This window comes from Hippocampus guttulatus, chromosome 6, assembly GCF_054856545.1.
Source record: "Hippocampus guttulatus isolate MCC_2025c chromosome 6, RoL_Hgut_1.0, whole genome shotgun sequence".
Taxonomy (NCBI): domain Eukaryota; kingdom Metazoa; phylum Chordata; class Actinopteri; order Syngnathiformes; family Syngnathidae; genus Hippocampus; species Hippocampus guttulatus.
In genome coordinates this window covers 18,825,958-18,844,566 of record NC_141266.1, presented here as the reverse complement: position 1 = coordinate 18,844,566, position 18,609 = coordinate 18,825,958, and the positions used below count along the sequence as shown (strand labels likewise).

The window sequence follows — 18,609 nt, the reverse complement described above, 5'->3', positions numbered from 1 at the left end:
TATGGGGACATTCGAACACAGGCTCTCCAGAGTTAGGTTAAGACAAAAGTCATGTCACCTGAAACACACTGAGGTTTTTCAGGTCTAAAGAAATATGAGGACATGACGACTGAAATCATGGAGAGTCCATGTTTCTGATTTATAACTTCTCCTGCGTTTGTCAAAGAAAGCTGTAAACTCAAAACTGGTATATAATGATAAAACGTAGTAACCTGTTGTAAGGATGAAGTGGATCTCTCACTCCCTTCTTGGTGTCCAGAAGGTTCAGTCAGGATCCCGTCACTTGGTATCTGCAACATAACAACATTACGGTGTCAAAATATTCAGCATTCTTCATTCTGACCAGTTAAGAAATGAATAAACATTATTTCTCATTGAACATTGCTCACAGGAGAGTTTGGGATTAATATACCACACTGTAGAAAGTTAACACTGTTCAGCTCTGTGGAACAGCAATATGGGGACATTCAGACACAACCTCTCCAGAGTTAGGTTAAGACAAAAGTCATGTCACCTGAAACACACTCAGGTTTTTCAGGTCTAAAGAAATATGAGGACATGACGACTGAAATCATGGAGAGTCCATGTTTCTGATTTATAACTTCTGCTGTGTTTGTCAAAGAAAGCTGAAAACTCAAACCTAGTATATCATGATAAGAAGTAGTAACCTGTTGTAAGGATGAAGTGGATCTCTCATTCCATTCTTGGTCTCCAGAGGGTTCAGTCAGGTACCTGTCACTTGGTGTCTGCAACATAACAACATTACGGTGTCAAAATATTCAGCATTCTTCATTCTGACCAGTTAAGAAATGAATAAACATTATCTCTCATTGAACATAGCTCACAGGAGAGTTTGGGATTAATATACCACACTATAGAAAGTTAACACTGTTCAGCTCTGTGGAACAGCAATACGGGGACATTCAGACACAACCTCTCCAGAGTTAGGTTAAGACAAAAGTCATGTCACCTGAAACACACTCAGGTTTTTCAGGTCTAAAGAAATATGAGGACATGACGACTGAAATCATGGAGAGGCCACGTTTCTGATTTATAACTTCTCCTGTGTTTGTCAAAGAAAGCTGTAAACTCAAAACTGGTATATAATGATAAGACGTAGTCACCTGTTGTAAGGATGAAGTGGATCTCTCACTCCCTTCTTGGTCTCCAGAAGGTTCAGTCAGGATACCAACATCTGGTGTCTGCAACATAGCAATATTACAGTATCAGAAATATTCTAAAAAGTATTCTTCAGTAACTGAAGAAGTATGAGGGCATGACTGAAATCATGAAAAGCAACATTATACCAACCATAGAGTGTCAGAAATATGTCGTAGTTATATGACTTTTGAATAAATTGAACTACTTTTTTCAGTGACCACATTCACAGCACAAGTACTGTGTAGTACAGTACTCTTTATGGTACTTACCACTGTACAGCTCTGATAGCTAACAATTTCAGGACATCAGACACGACTGAGTTCAAATAATAAAGACAACACCCGAAACATACTCTTTCAGACTAAATCAATGTAATGACTGAAAAATGTGGAGTCCATGTTCCTGTCTTTGAATTTCTGTTGACGTCAAATAATCCTCTAAAACAGACACTTGTGTTAACTTTTAAAAGGTAATAAACTGTTGATGAAAATGATATTTCACTCACCTATGAAATATAATGATTTACTTATTAGATCTGGTTGTCTACAGGTGTATATTCAGGCATTACTTACCAGTGCTCTCCATGCCCACTGAGAATCTCCATAGTCATAGGTTATTTCATTCCCTGCTTCGATATTTTCAATTGCAAACAAGCAAAGATGAGGTTTATCCTGGATTGTCAGCTTTTTCATTCTACAGTTTGGGCCTTTGTGAGCATCATTGACAAGTCGACCTAATGAACCATCTTCATGGGAGGAATCAATGCTGAAATTGAACAATGAAACATGAAATGTTTTTCCAGTAAAACTACAATGTTGTACAGAACCACATGATGTTTTTCTAGATCTTGACTTACCACCATGTGCTTCCTTTCCATTCAAAATCAAACAGGAAACAATTTTGCTTCTCTGTGTACTTTTTCTGTCTCTTGTCTCATTCATAACTTGAGATTAACTCTCCACGGTACTCAACCACAAATAACCCCTTTTCGATTGGTTCACTTGTAAATACACCACGTCCTAGGACACGAAAAGTTGACACTTAAATGTTGATTAATACAATCCAAATCAGGCTTACACAATGCAGTTAATCAGATATTCACAAATACATGCAGACCAAAAAATAAAAATTTAAAGAGGGGAAAAAACATGTTTAGTGGTACGATAACAAAATAATTCCATGTAAAACTAAAAACAATTATCAGAATCGCTGATAATTTTCTTTAGCAATTTGTATCAGCACAAAATAATGTGGCTCCTTACATCAGAGTTGTTTACATTGCTTGCCTTCAATTGAACAGAATGTATGGAATAGCAAAGAAAAATACCAGCGGTTTGACCGACAGTTTGACTAAAGTGATCATCATAAGTCAAGTGAAGTACCATTTTTCCTCAATGGATAACATTCGAAACCTAATTTCAGTTCCTATACTATTCCACTCCAAACTGCATTATATGGTTGAGGGAGAGAAAGAGAAGAGCAATAAGGTCAAAAAAAGTATGGGCAGCAATGTTGGTAATGCATTATCACCATAGTTTTTATTTTGGTCACAGGCAACCTAATGCGGCTGCACAGTGTGCGACTGGTTGGCACGTCCGCCTCACAGTGCCTTCTTGTGTGGAGTTCTCCCCATGGCTGCATGGGTTTTCTCCGACTACTTTGGTTTCCTCCCACATTCCAAAAACATGCAACGTAGTAGGTTCACTGAACTCACTAAATTGTCCCTCGGTGTGATTGTGAGGGTGAATGGTGGTTTGTCTGTGTGTCCTGTGATTGGCTGGCACCCAGTTCAAGTTGTACCCTGCCTACTGTCCGAAGACAGCTGGGATCGGCTGCAGCACAGCCAGGCCCGTATTAGTATAAATGGGTTTGAAAATGGTTGGATGGGATGTTTTTTTTAATCTGATTAACTGTGCGTTTCTATTTTTGTTATTTTCTCTTTGTAAATACAAATGCAACTCTAACAATTGTGGGAGGGAAAGGATTCATCTAATTTCTCTGTAAGCTGTCCTGGCGTTTCACACCTCCGATCTCCAATCAGAAATCCCACTGAGCAATATACACCACTGCACATAGAAAAGATACATTATGACTAAAATAAAAATTAAGCAATCAACAATAATAGTCATAATGATAATGACATACATAATTCCTGTGACCATTCTTTCAGTTTTAAACTAAGTAGAGACCTTTGATGGGCAGTACAAATTGCTGATAAAAATGTGGATTTGTCAAACAGCTACCACAGCCTTCTTCAATCAGGTGAAATAGGCATTGTGAAGGAAGTTTGAAGGCATCTAATTTTCCTCGACTATTACAGATAGTATGCGTTTTTTATGAATTGTGATATTTGTTGAAGCACAATATTTTAACAGAAGCCGAATAATTTCTATTTCTATTTTTTCATTTCAAGATATTCCTAGTTCTACATGGCAATACAATATTCTCAAGAATTGAATGATAATGGCTGCTAAACATTCTCTTAAAAAGTACTTCAATTATTTTTGCTCCAATATGATCAATGGCATAAAAAAAAACATGCTGTTGTTTATTGTGATATTTTTGGGGTAAATACAATGTGCGAATAAAATCTGTCACTGTGACAGGCTTTGGTTGCAGCTCTTGTCATGTGCGTGTGGTAGCCATAAGAATTAGATAGCAGGTAGATTGATAGCATACCTTTATAATCATTGATCCACTGGGCTTTCAAACAAGGCTTGTCGACTCCAGATAAAATAAAATGAGCAGCCTCAGATTCAGGGCTCAGTCTGGCTCTTCTTTGTGACATTATCACCACCAGTAAACATCTACAATGGAAAGTGAGAAGAAGTCAGCCAGACAAGCAAGCACAATACAATGGCAGCACTTATTTTGGCTCAGAAAGTACTGAGCCAAAGGAATATTATTTGCTTCCTCAAATATACAAAAATTCATTTCATCAAACATTTGCTGGTCAGATTAATAGATTCGGGCAAACCATTTGTCAGGCAGATAACAATGTAAAATTAAAATAGAGTAACACAATATTGTCTTGACCAAATGTACCAACAAAGCTGAATTCTGCTATAATTTCATTGCAAACGTTTGTTTGTTTTTTCATTGAAACGGTGTACAATTGAATCAACACAAGAATAAACAGTGTAAATACACCAGACTTAGCATAAAGGCTAGAAGTGCATGGCCCACTTTCATTAGGCTACCTGTACTAACTAATTTCAATTAACTGCAATCAAATAAAACAAATACTGCACTGAAATAAACATTTGGCACCAAAATCAAGTTCCACAGACTGTGTTGTCAAAGATTTAGAAAGGTTTTCTAGAACCTTGCCTGCAGGACATGTCCACATTACTTTTACTGGAAGCTTATTAGCATGCTAACGATCTAGCTAGCTAGCTAGCTGTCTAATTGAATGACATTACCTTTGGTGGGCACTGTTAAACACGGTTATATTGAACAAGGTCTATGTTACAGTAAGATAAACGAAAAGGAATTGCTTACCAGGTGGTCATCCACGCGTGGTCGTGTTTGTTTCAGAGAGTTTAATAGATATCTGGCTGTAGGATTGTCTGGCTGCTTCACATGTTGGGTTTTGTGTGACTGCTAATTGAAGTGACTTACCAGGACGAGGGCGGGGAAAATGTGTGAGTCAGTCCGAAAAAGATGACATATGAGGTCCTGCACAATGACGTCACTGAAAGTGTGTTAAAAGTGTGTTAAGGTACCGAAGTTGGCCACTAGTTTTCCAAATGAAAAGTGAGTCGAAAGTTAAACACACTTAAACACACAATTTCTGAAAATTGTGCTCTTTCAGGACATCACTTATTTTTGGTGTGGGAGTATCCTCGTGAGCTCTAGAGTAGTGTAGACTGCGTGGAAATATGAGGACGCGAAAAATGTCCTCATTTTTCCACAGGTCCTCATTGTGAAGGTGTGTTATCATAAAATTGTCCTGAGATGTCATGAATACAAACACACACACACACACACACACACACACACACACACACACACACACACACACACACACACACACACACACACACACACACACACACACACACACACACACACACACACACACACACACACACACACCTCTGATTAACCCCCAAATACTTTTTATGAATTACCCCGGAACTAAAATTTGAGTAGGAGAGCTTGGATGGGCTCCAGCATGCTTGTGACCCCTGGGAGGATCATCGCTTCGGAAAATGAATAAATAAATACATTTACAGCAGTAATAGTCCTTACTCGCATGCAGTATATGTCTGTAGTGTCGTATACTGCTTGTATGTATCGGTACGTAGCAGTTGTCTGAAGGTTTGGAATTAACAGCACATCGATGCTAATTTCCATTAGCCCGTCTATGGCTTTTTGCCTTATATGTTAGCATGAAGCAAACTTCAGTTCGATTTAATGGTACAATTTGTAGTGTTTCATTCACTTTTGTTTTATGGGTGAATTTCACAGGAAAGTTTTAACGGGAAGTCACAAACCGCTCCAAGCAAGCAGGCTGCGCGTTTTATTTGGAGAATTACGGAAGCGAGCGAGCAAGAGTCTTCTTTTCGTATACGTTACAGCTGCGTTTCGCTCAGCCATTTTAGTCCCATTACCAACTTTCTCGTATGCGCCTTAAGAACATCGGTCAGAGCGCGGCCGTTGTGGTAATCTGTGGTTCGTCACCACCGGATTACACAAGCGGCGCTCGCTCACTCACTCACTGGCTAGTTGGCTGGGCTGGCTCGCGCACACTCTTCATGTGCACACCGTGCCGTGGCAGCCGAGCGCACACGCTGCACACGGGAGATAACTCAGCACTTTGCGCGTCCCATTCCAGATCCTCCCGTAAACCTCATCAAACCGTAGAGGAAGGAGGAGGAGGGAGAAAGAAAGAGAAAGCGGGGCCATAAAGCCTCCGTGCCCACCTTGTTCCTTTGCCACATTTATTGTTGCCTTTTTAATTTGCATGCAGAGGGATTTGGACCGTGCTCCAGTTGGGCCGTCTGTGCTTTCAGCTGATTCGGCAGTGAGGGAGGACACAGGCACGCACACACACGCACACACACACACACGCTTGTCTTGTCCAACGCGGGCCTGCAACGGCGTAATCCAACTCAAACACTCTGCAAAGCAGCAGGATTAAACCCAAAGTAGCAGAGCCAATCAAAGCCCACACGGCGGGAACTCCCCAAGCCTGCCAGGAAGTCCATTTCATTAAATGCAAAGTATACGCTACGTCTATTAGCTTGTCGCTAGTCATGGATAAGTGATGGTTAGTTGTATTTCCTGGAACCAATAAAAAAAGCTTCCAAAAAACCTGCCGCGAAAAGTTGTTGGACCACTTTTCTCTCTTCTTGTGTCGTTGATGTATTTTGAACAATAATTATCTTCGTCGAAACCCAGTCCTCTTTAATTCCACTTTAATGGTTAAAAAGTTTGCATGTTTTTTGTTTTTCTTAAGAAACCACTATTCCCAAGACAGTTCACCCAATCAGATAAAAAGGCGTGACTGATGAGCTGTTAGCCCAAGCTAACAATGGCTAGTTAGCTTGGCCTTTTGGAGCTTTGATTATTATTTTGGAATATCTGCATCACGGGAAAAAAAATGTCCCTACATTGTTTGCTTACAACGAGCGAGACGAGCGAAAACAAGCAGAACAAAGGGAGCTCAGAAAGTTGAGGATTCAGAAGTCACACGGAATTAGCAACATTTCTGCTTTTATGTTTGGCCCGTTCTATTATTTTTATCATTATTTCATTAGTTATTTTTATTATGATCACTATTATGATGTACATTGAAAAATAAACTCCAAACTGATCAGTTTTATGCTATAGTAATACTAAAAATAAGTCATGCTACTAATGTACGCGACCACTATCGTTAGCTTGTTTATAAAGCTAATGCTATTTTCGAATACCTTGTGCTGCCATTTTATTGAAACTGGACAGCGTTCCTTTTTTAATCAAAACTGCATATGTTTATAACCTCATTTGCTCAATCTCAATGGCATGTGGAGGATTTTTTGTCGCGGGGCAAAAAAAAAAAACAAAAACAGAAAGCTTTTCGTTCCAGGAAATGGTGTCGTAGAAATGAACTCGGCAACGAGAAAAAAAAAAACTACTGAAGTAACTAAAAATGTCATATTGTGATTTCTCTTCTTGTCAGTTCTTCATGATAATCTGCCACTTTAGTCAATCCAAATAAACACTTCGACTAGAAATAATCCATCCATTTTGTTTACGGTTTAAACTCGCGAGGGGTCACACATGAGCTGGAGCCCTGGAGTCCCAAGCAAGTATTATTCACGTCAGCATGATGAAGAAGGCGCATTAACATTTGTTACAATGCGTCGCTTCCAGCCAGCGATGAAGAAAACTCCTAAAACGTATCATTCAGCATGTGCAACATTCCTAACACGTTGTCTTGGCATCATGTTTACGTGTTAGCTTCTCTTGCCACATGGTGTTGTTTTGCACGGTGTCTCTGAAAAGCGGTCTGAAAATAAAACAATGATAAAATAAAGGTTCACAACAGATTCGAGTTGAAAGAGCGAATCCAACCGTGTTCTCACGGTGCCCAATCGCTTAAAAAGGTGTAAACAGGAACCAGTTGAGTCAGGACAAATTCTTCAAATGATTAATCTGTCGCAATGCCAAAAGGCCCATCCCCAAGCGTCTTGAATCTCAAGTTGCAATCGCTGCTTAGATTCATTTGAGAAATTGTTCATTTGAGGTGACTATTACAAATCAAAATTCGCTCTTTTTGCAAAGAAAAGTGGTATTCTTCAAAAAGCAGGATTTTGTTTTTGGGCGGTAGGGGGTGGGTGCACTGCTGACAATTGTAAAGCAAGAATGATTTCAATCTTTACAGAGAATGTGAATTTTTTGGTGAATCTTCAGGAGAGAAATACAAATCATCAGTTGTGACGTTTGTGTTAAACATAAATTTAAAAAAATACAGTGATTTGCAAATCATGTTCAATTTCGCTATTTTTAATTTGCTTACACTACAAAAAAAAAACAAGCTTCAAACTGATACACGTTATTAATTTGATCAAATAATCATGACATTTCATGGCTGTAACACATTCCCAAAAAAAAAAAAAAAAGTGGAATGCTCATCAAACAGCCGTTCGGAACAGGCAAACGGGCTCACTGGGAATGTTGACTGCTTTCAAGATGGAATGACGTCAGTCAGTTGAGGCAAGCGGAATTTTTGTTTAATTTTCTCCCCACGTCTGAATTTCAAGGTCAAAAGTGTTTGCAATGATTTTGAAGATTTCACTGGGTTTAGAGCAGACACGACGGCTCTGCTTGCGAACGCCTCGAGACCAAATTCAGAGAACCGGGGGAACCGTGATTGGTTGTTACGAATGCCGTGTTTTCGACTAGCGAGAGTGGAACATTTTTGACTTGACTTCCCCGTAAAGTCCCCAAAAAAGTGGTGCGGCTATGTACTTTTCTGGCTGCGTGAATGCTTCTATCCACTTTTGTACCTTCATGGTAGATACGTCATCAAGATTGCGCGACGCTAAAACGTCAAATCTGGCGTTGTGCTCCCAATTTCACTCTCAGACTTCTGGATAGGAGAACGTCCAAGTAAACTCTGACAATCGCCGTTATGTGCCGCTGTACGTTTTCATCTGCCTTGCTCTTTTTCATCATAATAGTCCGACTCAATTGGTTATAAAGTCCAATTCCGCTCGACATATATTGTCAAATTCCACATCAGCGGTTATGCAGATCAAACCCCCGCCGCCGTTGTTTGTGCCGATACGGCGTCGACGCGACGTAGTCGCAAACATCACGGTGACCTACTGAGGTATGAAATCCTCCTCCTATAGACATCTGACAAGCTCCCAGATGCTGTAAACAGGTTCATCCCAGCAATAAGCAGCGACAGCTCGGGATTATCGCGCGATGTTGGCACACACCTGCCACAATATTGCACCGTAATCCTCTGCCTCTGGGTTACCGTCACCTAATTAATAAGCAGGAGAGTCGGAGGGCGGGTATTTCAACGTCAAAAAGCAGACTATAGAGATTTTTTTTTGGTCTTTGTTTTTTTTTTCCCACGACTTGTGACTGAGAAGCGGCGAGTTCACGTGGTTGTAAAGCCATCAGCGGGTCTTTTGTGGTTCCAATGGCACAATAGTGCAATTCATAGCGTTGATGTGCTATGCGAGGTGAGGTGAAGTCACAAACTGGCCAATGACAGACAGACACACACACACACACACACACCTTCCCATCTAATCTCATTTGGTCGTTATCAGGTCCATCAGGCTGACCTCGGCCGCGCGCCGGATAAAAGAAATAAGCCAACAGATGTCCATCACTTTGCTTTTTTTTTTTGCAGTTAAAGCCAATCCCAAAAATACAGACACAGTCCTCTGGTTATTTGGTTCACAGGCTCACACGGAACGAAATCACAAGCATTGTGAGCTGAAAACAATAATCAAAACAATGACAAAGCATTTCTTGAACTCTGTTGCTAACCAAAATAGCAGCAATCAGCCAAACACCTAAAAGCATGTATGCAGAGCTTCCCATCTACTCTCATTCGTTCGTTATCGGGCTCCTCTGGCAAATAAGACGACAGTATGCCTTTTTATGCTGCTAAAGCAAACCCGAGAACGGAAGACACAATCTGCGTCTGCTCTTTTTTTAGAACGAGGAAACGGAAGGAAAGATGCGCTCCACCAAGCTGCACATACAAAACAAAAACAAGACTGGGACAAAAGAGAACGCGTTTCGTTGTCTCCTTGGACCTGGCCGGGCTCCAAGAGAAGCTCAGTCAGGTAAAAATTAGATGTTAGATGAGGGGAGGGGGGGACGATGTGCGAACCGTTCGGTCCTGCTCTGGTGAGGGCTAACGTGCAGCGCCTTGGAAATAGATTCCGCCACAGTGGACGCCCATCTGCCGAGGACGACCGCCATGTACGCAGCGCACCATATGCCAATCTCCCGCCACAATAAGCAATAATTGCAGAAGGGGGGAGGGGCGGACTGTATTTTCATCTTGCTATCTGAACGTAGTTTCGGCGGCGGAATGAAAATGGCCTGCTGGCCGCAGGAGGAGGAGGAGGAGGAGAGGCCATGGAAATAGAACTGGCCTTGAATGAACTGCAGTGGCGGCAGGACAATATGACAGGACGGAAATGTCGATAGTGAACCCCCGTTTATCGCGGGGGATATATATTTTTAAAAATCTTCAAATAATAATTTTATATAAATATTTTCTGTAAGGCGGCCCAGTGGTTAGCGCGCCGACTTCACAGTGCAGAGGTAGCGGGTTCAATTCCAGCTGCGGCCTCCCTGTGTGGACTTTGCATGTTCTCCCCGGGCCTGCGTGGGTTTTCTCCGGGTATTCCGGTTTCCTCCCACATTCCAAAAACCTGCATTGCAGGCTGATCGAAAACTCTAAATTGTCCCTTGGTGTGAGTGTGAGCGCGGATGGTTGTTTGTCTCTGTGTGCCCTGCGATTGGCTGGCAACCGGTTCAGGGTGTCCGAAGACGGCTGGGATAGGCTCCAGCACCCCATGCTACCCTTGTGAGGATAAGCAGATCAGAAATTGGATAGATGGGTATTTCCTGTTATCGTAATTTTACTATGGCACTATCATCAGTTCTTCATCGATTTTAGTATGCTCCACTTACATGTAAATTCCCAAACCCCCAAAAAAGTAATTATGGTAAAACTTCATGAGTCATATGATAGCGGGTTTTTCCGCTCCGTTTTCCCGAAATGGTAGCAAATCATCTTACGGTTTAACAAATGCATTTGCGAGGTTAGCGACCAAGTGTGGCGCAAGGTCGACGTACAGTACGGACAGGTGGCAAGCACGAGGGCAGCGTGGGAATAAAAATGATGTGTAAATAGAACACTGTTGTTGTTTGTATGAAAACGTCAAACAAACCCCGCGGACGAGCGGATGATAAAATTGCACGTTGGAATCCTGACTCACCGTCCTTGTCTTCCAGACAGGATTAAACAGTGAATCATCAAAATCAACATCATATGTTTATTCATTTCAAACTAATGATCTAATGCCGTTGTCAGTCTGTGACAAGAGGCCGAAAGACTCGAGGAGAGTCCGACCGCGCGACGTGACAAGCCGTCCTCCCCGCGAGCGGTCGCGACCTCTCTCGGGGAAACAATGGGCTGACTTGACAACAATGACACACGGCGTGACTGCACAGGAAAGGCGACCTCCACGTGTCGCCACTCGCTCCTGGCACAACAATGGCGCGGTGGTTCAGCCGGGTGGCTTGCGTCACGGCCGCCGCAGCCAATAACGCATGTGTGTATGTGTGTGTGTGTGTGTGTGAGAAAGTGGGTTCGGGCGGAGGCGGTGGAGGTTTAGGCAAGCAAACAGAGGCAGATGGAGCATAAAGAATAACCAAAGGCAAATGACCAGTTCATCTTAAATGGAGCACATTAAACATCTGCGTGGCTACACTTATTTTTAAGCACATCTTTTATTCCTACGCAGCACACACAAGCGTTTGCAAGACAATCACCTTCAAAACATACGTTGAACAATGGGAAGCGTATTCAAACCCCCGGTTTCGTCAAAGAACAGAAATGATTATTGTTTGGCCAATTACAGGTACAATTTGCCATGGCCGGTGTACTGTCAGACTTTAACATAAAGAAGATGACATGCTATGCGATTTTAGACCCTTCGCCTGCTGCTAGCTAAATGCTAAAGCATGCAAAATGTCGAGGCGGGCTACCGAAATGCATCAATAGTCAATGGTGCTAGAAGCTTTTCAACGACGGGATTTCAACACACGGCAAATACTTCAGCAGTTTACTTACTGTAGCTGTGAAACTCTTCTTTACATATTTGTCGACATGACTGTGTTATACTGCCCCCGATGGCCAAGTCGCACACATCAGAAGCAACCACGACGAATGAATCATGATGCAAAAATGGATTCGTTCTTTACATTCTATTTATTTATGTGATTACGAGGGCTGCAACTAACTAACCATTATTTTTAATAATGGAAACGGATTTTCAGTTTTCATTTCCATCCTATTTTCAAAAACGAGTCATCATTTCAATTGACAGTGTCAATCCAAAAGCATAAATTAATTAGATTCAGTTCCTGGTTTAGTGCATAACATAAAAAAGGCAAATATTTTAACCTTTCTTATCCAAAGTCAATAAATTGCAGTGAATATGTTTGAGCACACAAACCTCTTCAAGTCCCGACTACAGGTCGCATTGCATTGTCTCAATCTATCAGTGTCAGTTTTTTGGGGGGGTTTTAAGTGGGTGTGTGGGGCTGTTGCGACAGCACAAAAGTTTTCTTGATCGTCTTCTGTGTCGCCGCGGCGCTCGTCGGGCAGATGGAGGATAAAAATGCACCAACACGGCGCCGATGAAGCAACAACAACAACAAAACAGCAGCAGCAGCTGCATTTCAAACGCACAAACGACGACGCAAAGTCTGATTCCGTCAATTAAGGCGCGGGTTGTGATTTCATCCAAATACGGGCCTTAATTGCTAATATCAAAGCGTAATTAAGATGATAAATCGTGACTGATCTTATTGAATTAGGAGCCGACAGAGAAGCAGCAAATTGACTGTCAGCTCAATAAGTGTTTGTAATTGGCTGACAAGTTTGCTTCCAGCAATCATCAAATGCATTTTAGAATTAGAAACTATACCACCCCCCCCCAACAAAAAGTTGTTTTTTCAAATGCTAATTTAATAGCATTAATTTGGAAATCCCCTTGTTTTGGGGATCGTTCAGAAAGACCTTCTTTAATTAATTTGTCATAAAGCATTATGTTAGTTTTATAAGATTATAAATATGGAGGGTTGGGGTGATGTGGGTGGGCGGGGGGATAAAGCAAGATACACCATTTAAGTAGCTGCGTTCTAGAGGCTACTGGGATTGATTTTGTTTTATGTTTTAGCCAATGCGACATGCTCACAAAGTGAACCCATTTAAGGTTTCTTCCGACACTCATTGAAAACATTTTACTCAAGTAAACTACTCACAAATTAAAGTTAAAAAAAAACAAATAATAATAATAATAAATTATGTGACATAAAGCATCATGTTAGATTCAGATTTTTGTCATGCTACCCCAAAAAACTGGCAAACAGAATAAAAATGTTAAGATAAATACTGTAGATATTGAAGCAATCTTTTTTTTTTTTTTTTAATGGGATTTTACAGACTACTGTGAATTGAGGTTTGCATGCCTTCTGTGTACCAGGCGGGCGCCGAGGAAAGTACCAACTGTTGGAAAGTTTATAATTATGCGAATCTCCATTAGCCAGTCTACGAATTTTTTCCATTCATGTTAGCATTGGACATTTGTGAGACGAAATGACAGTTTTGGGTTCGACGTTTTGGTGTTTCAAGATACAATGTTTTCGTTTTATTGCCTCGTGTTTGGAGAACTGTGCTCAAGAATGTCTTCGTTTCCTATTTCTTGACAGTGTACAAGGAATCGTTTTCAGAAGTGTGTTTTAATAAGCTCAAGTGGGTTTTAATAAATTTAAAAGTGTTTTAAGTGCTCAGGAGGGGTACAACTACGGTAATAATTTACTGCATGTCCATTTGCTATCCTTTGAAATTTGACCAAATAGGTTTCTTGCGGCATTTAAAACCCAAAATCTCACTGCTGAAGTCCAAAAATGGCAACCTAAAGGCCTTCCTTGGTAGGATGTGTACACAGGGAACACATTGTGGAATGATTTGAGACAAAAATACGATGATGATGACGACCACGATGATGATGATGGGTTAAGAGGAAAAGGAGGAAGCGGAGAGAGAGAGAAAGTGGACACAAGCACCATCATGAGCACTTTTATCGGCCTTAATATCTCCCCGAGCACACACACGCGCGCACACACACTCGCAGGGCCGTAGTTAAATTGAAATATTTGCCGGCGTGTGTCACAAGCATGCAGCATGGTAATTATGACAGATCTGATTAGGCGGTTCCGAGTCGGGCGGCTCCGGGCTGCAGGTGCGACCTTGTGCATTCCTGCGTGTGTACATAAAATTAATTACAAGCATGGGGGAAGCGGTGGTGTAAGGGGGCGGGGTGGGAAGGGCGAGGGAGCGCGCCCGGGCAGAGCGGGGGCGGCCGCTCCCACGGGGGGGCACTCTAATGGAATATTTTCCCCGAGTCTAATAATACAGTTGGTATTGACTTGAGGTAATTAGGGGGATCATTAAAGCGCTTTTCCCGGCGTATTTGCCTGCCTGATCAGATTAGCGGGAATGGGCTTCAGAACAAGCCCTGTGTGGTCTGTCAGGAGGAGAGTGAGCAAGGCAAGGCGAGGCGAGGAAGAAGAGGACCGGCTAGCAATGCTAAACCGGTGACGGGCAGCGCGTTTGCTACCTCGGCCTTCAGCAGGGACCTAATCAATCAGCCTCTTCATGCCACCACTAGCATGTTGCGGTCATGAAATCTGGCAATTCTACAATGTACAATAACACAGGCAACGCTTCATTTATTATGCGCGCCAATGAGGTGACGTCATCTTTGGTCGACGTCTCCATTAAATGAGGATACCGAGGAGCGTTGACTCATATCCTCAAAATATTTCGACCTCCTTCCACCTCGCTACTTTGGCCTGATCAGCTGCGCATTTGCTATGTGAATGGATTCTTTGGTTGACATACACAAACGGAATTCCCAAATGTGTGAGCTAACTAAACTTCAAAAGTATTTTTGGGGGCTGAAACAGTCGTTTAAGTTGAAACAACTTAAAAACATTCATTATTGACATTTACGGCAACATTGTTAGTTAGCACAACAAAGTAAACAAGTGTACAGATAACAATGGAAACTCCTCTCATGGTTCAAGCCAACACTCAAAGAGTTGCATTCCGGAACAGCTTCTCCTCTATTAAGTGAATTCTTTGTTTTATGCTCACATTAATTTCTATACCGAATTTAATAGAAAGCTAAAGCTACCAATGAAAACTCTTCCCCTAGTTCTAGCTAGCTCTCAGGTAGCAGCTTTCTGGACCAGCTGCCGATATGCTAGATGGACCCTTTTTTTTTGTTTGTTTGCTTTAAGCCTACATCATCACATTAATTCGAGAGCTAACATTTAATTTGGTCCTCAAAACGAAACCCTGAATTATGATGATGAATTTCGAGTCTTCATGTCTGAGGCCGAGACAAAGGAGCTAATTTAGTTCTTTCTCTCTTTGTAGAACTATTGGTGAAACTCACATGCTTCTTCTAGTTCTCTGCCGTCCAGACTATTTCTCACCCTTATAGTAATGCGTCACGCTGAACAGGAAGTCCGCCCGACTAGGGGGTCCACGTCGCTGTGGCGTCCTCGGAGGGAGGTAGGTAGGCGAGGAGTGACGCGCCAAAGCCGACAGATGGGGCGAGAGGTGGCGTAAGCAAGATGACAGGGGAGTCACAAAGTGCTATAAGCATGCTCGGTGACAGGAGGAGGAGAAAGACGAGGAAGATGGGGGTGTGGGGGGAGAGGGCGGGGGGGACGACAAGCTGGTGGGAATTCCACCGTCCATTAAACAATTTAAAGAGAGGCTCATTTTCAGAGGGAAGGGGAGGATACCGCCGTTTGCCGGATAATTCATTCGCTAAATTAATTATTCAGACAGCTGCCTCTCTAGTTCCGCAATAAGAGACAATTTGGTTCCCATGGCAACCTAATAAGCAAGCAGGAGATAAATAAATACATGAATAAATTAATAAACAGACGCTGTCTGCTTCTGAAACCCTCAGGGCTGCCAGCTCTCATCTGCCTCACTTTTTGTTGCAGGGGATTGTGGGTCTGCAAACATTACAAACAAGGTAGCGCGACTCCTGACTGCAACCTTGGCTCCTTTTTTTTTCCTCACAGAACATTTCAAAATTATTTTATTTTAATTATCATGAATGCCGAACAGAGAGAAAGGATGGATCGTACGGGAGAGCTAAAATCTCTTCTCCTCGTTCTTGTTCAACTGTTGTTAAAAGTCACCTGTATTTAGTGTCCTAGAGCAGCAATAAGGCCATGATGGTCCTTGCAGATGGAGGGGGGGGGGGTGAAGTGGAGGAGAACTCTGATCTCATCTGCGAGTTCTCGTAAGCACTTGAAAAGGCGCGCATTCTGTGCCAGCTGCTCATCCACAACGGTATGTGGATGTTTTTGTGTTTGATCGTGTTAACTCTTGAGAGATAAGCATTTTCCTTACATAAGTTGGCATAGGCAAGTCCTCAATTCATATTCCCGTTGTTTTGAAAATATGACCACTTAACAATTAGATCAACTCTGGAAAAGCATTCAGAGTCCTGGTCGACCTCAAAGACCACAAAAGGACCTTGCAAGCGACAAAAAAAAAAAACAAAACAAACAAAACCGAAACTACACGACTCTGATCTCTTCCAGTTCTTGCTAACACTTGACAAACGGAATATATTGTATGTATCACATTTGAGATCATGATCATTTTTGTTGTGTCTATGTTGTCATAAACATTTTGTAAAATGAAAACAAAGTCACCTAATCCTAGTCCACCACTTGGGCCACAAAAAGGTCTTAGCCGATGACAAAAGAAACAAGACTCTTGAACTGAAATCCCTTCTAGTTCTTGTCAGCAAACAAGTATCAACAGGAAAATGAAGTACTGGGTTGGTTTTCAAAATGAACCTACATTTAGAGCCCGAGTAAAATTTTTTAAAGCCTCAACGGGCATTGACAGATGACAAAAACAAGCATATAACTCTGATCTGTCTAGACACGGATGTACACTATGGACCACATTTGGAGAACTGCGTTTAGGGTACTCTTTGACCACTAAGTCCAAAAAAATTCCTTGCAGATGGGGGGGGGGTTCATCAGTCCTTTCAAGCACTGATGCCACCCATGCGCAGACACGCACGCACGCACTACAAATCACGTCGGTCCACTAAAGTGATTCCAGCCAATTAGTCATTTTCGAAACAAGATGGCAGCAGTTGCAGCTATGTCGTCACCCTCCCTTATCACGCCCCCACCTCCACAGAGCAATGGCAACTCCCCCCTCCACCCCGCCCGCACTCTTCACTCCACTCCTGGGACTGCCGTGCCAGGCGAGTGCAGGGCGACAGATGGCATACACCAACCCCCCTTGCCCCCTGTGCTACTGCACCACGGCGAGCAAAATCTCAACCGACCCCCCGCCCCCTTCCTCCGCCTCAGTTGCCCACCCCCTCTGGTGGACCAGATCAGTGCCATTCTGTCTCATTAGAGCCTGGCTAATTAGCGTAGCCGCTTCCAGGGAGCATGAGTAAGGAAGGGGAGGCATGTGAGGCCGAGGAGAGGTGGGGGGGGGGGGGGTTGTCCTGGTGGCGCAGGGCGGCGGTCTCTACTGGTCATTGATGAGTCGCAAGGCTTTGAACCCGGGTTCCCAGGGTGCTTGTTTTATGACAGCAGGGACTCTGATTCCATCTGTTGTGAAATTCCTCTCAGGAAGTGTCGGGAATGTTACATTAAAGTTGCGTCAATGGACACGAACCTCACTCGAGCCCCCCCAAGTCTCCCTCTCCACCCAAGACAACCTGTGTTGCCCCAACCCAAAATTAGCCTGCCAAGCTAACGAGTCTCTCCTGTTTCTGCCAATGGCAACAAGCTCTAGATCACAAGTGAAATGCAGCACCGATGCAAACAGCGGTCGGGGGCAATTATTTACTCAACCGCAGATGGGAGAGGCGTCTATTTTGGCAAGTCAAAGTGAACTTTGAATTTTAATTTGGACTCATTTGTGGGGGGGGGGGGGGGGGTACAGTTTGACAGAATACATGAATACAAACTAAGGCTTGTCAAGATTGGAAAAGGGCTGTTTCCAAATCGAATGCTTCAGTTCTGTGTCGTACTTTTTTTTTTTTTCGCATAGCTGTTTCCATTGTACAAAGTCATTGACCATTGTGTTACCAACCACAATGGTACCTAAAATGCAGACTCAACAAACATATTAGAGCTGTAATTATGTTAAATCTATTTGTCAAATTTTATGACTACTCTCCATGCAACGACGCATTCGAAAACGGCGATCTTGGAGATGCACATTTCAGAGACGAGGATCAGAGTGGAGGATGGGTCCGAATGGCAGGAAGCCCAGACGGGGGTCCTGGAAAATAATGGTTGCGGGGGTGGCGAAGTGGAAGTGGCCTCGCCATTGAGCCTGGCACGGTTCTGTTCCATCAATGTGTTCAGTTCTAGAGGATCCATGGTGCATGTCGGTGGTTCTGGTTCTGGTGGGCTAGTGTTTCATCCACTGAGATAGAAAGTGAGGGAGCATAGTGCTCCCTGGAGTAGAATAGCGATAAACACTAGTTTACCGATGCACGCAACTGTATCTATGTGAATGTGTGTGTGCGTGTGCGCGCGCAATATATGCCGATGCGCAGGCGTCTCTTATTGTATTCTGTGTGTGATTGGGGGGAAAAAAGAGTGGGGTGG

The 18,609-nt window shown here is 42.7% G+C and overlaps 1 protein-coding gene and 1 long non-coding RNA gene across 6 annotated transcripts in view; both read right to left on the bottom strand.

Annotated features, from left to right (window-relative positions):
* The window catches only part of satb1b (SATB homeobox 1b), an 84,726-nt gene that overhangs the window by 14,015 nt on the left and 52,102 nt on the right, over nucleotides 1-18,609 (bottom strand). The gene's annotated exons all lie outside the window — the stretch shown is intronic.
* On the bottom strand, nucleotides 268-17,153 carry LOC147203928 (uncharacterized). 2 transcript variants are annotated; one of them, XR_015101196.1, is made up of 4 exons: nucleotides 2,018-17,153; nucleotides 1,734-1,926; nucleotides 1,125-1,202; nucleotides 732-746 (listed from the first exon to the last, which is right to left on the bottom strand). It is a non-coding gene; the product is annotated as an uncharacterized LOC147203928 (long non-coding RNA). The 2 variants fall into 2 exon arrangements; XR_015101197.1 differs by lacking the exon at nucleotides 732-746 and adding an exon at nucleotides 268-290 and having other exon boundaries at nucleotides 1,125-1,926.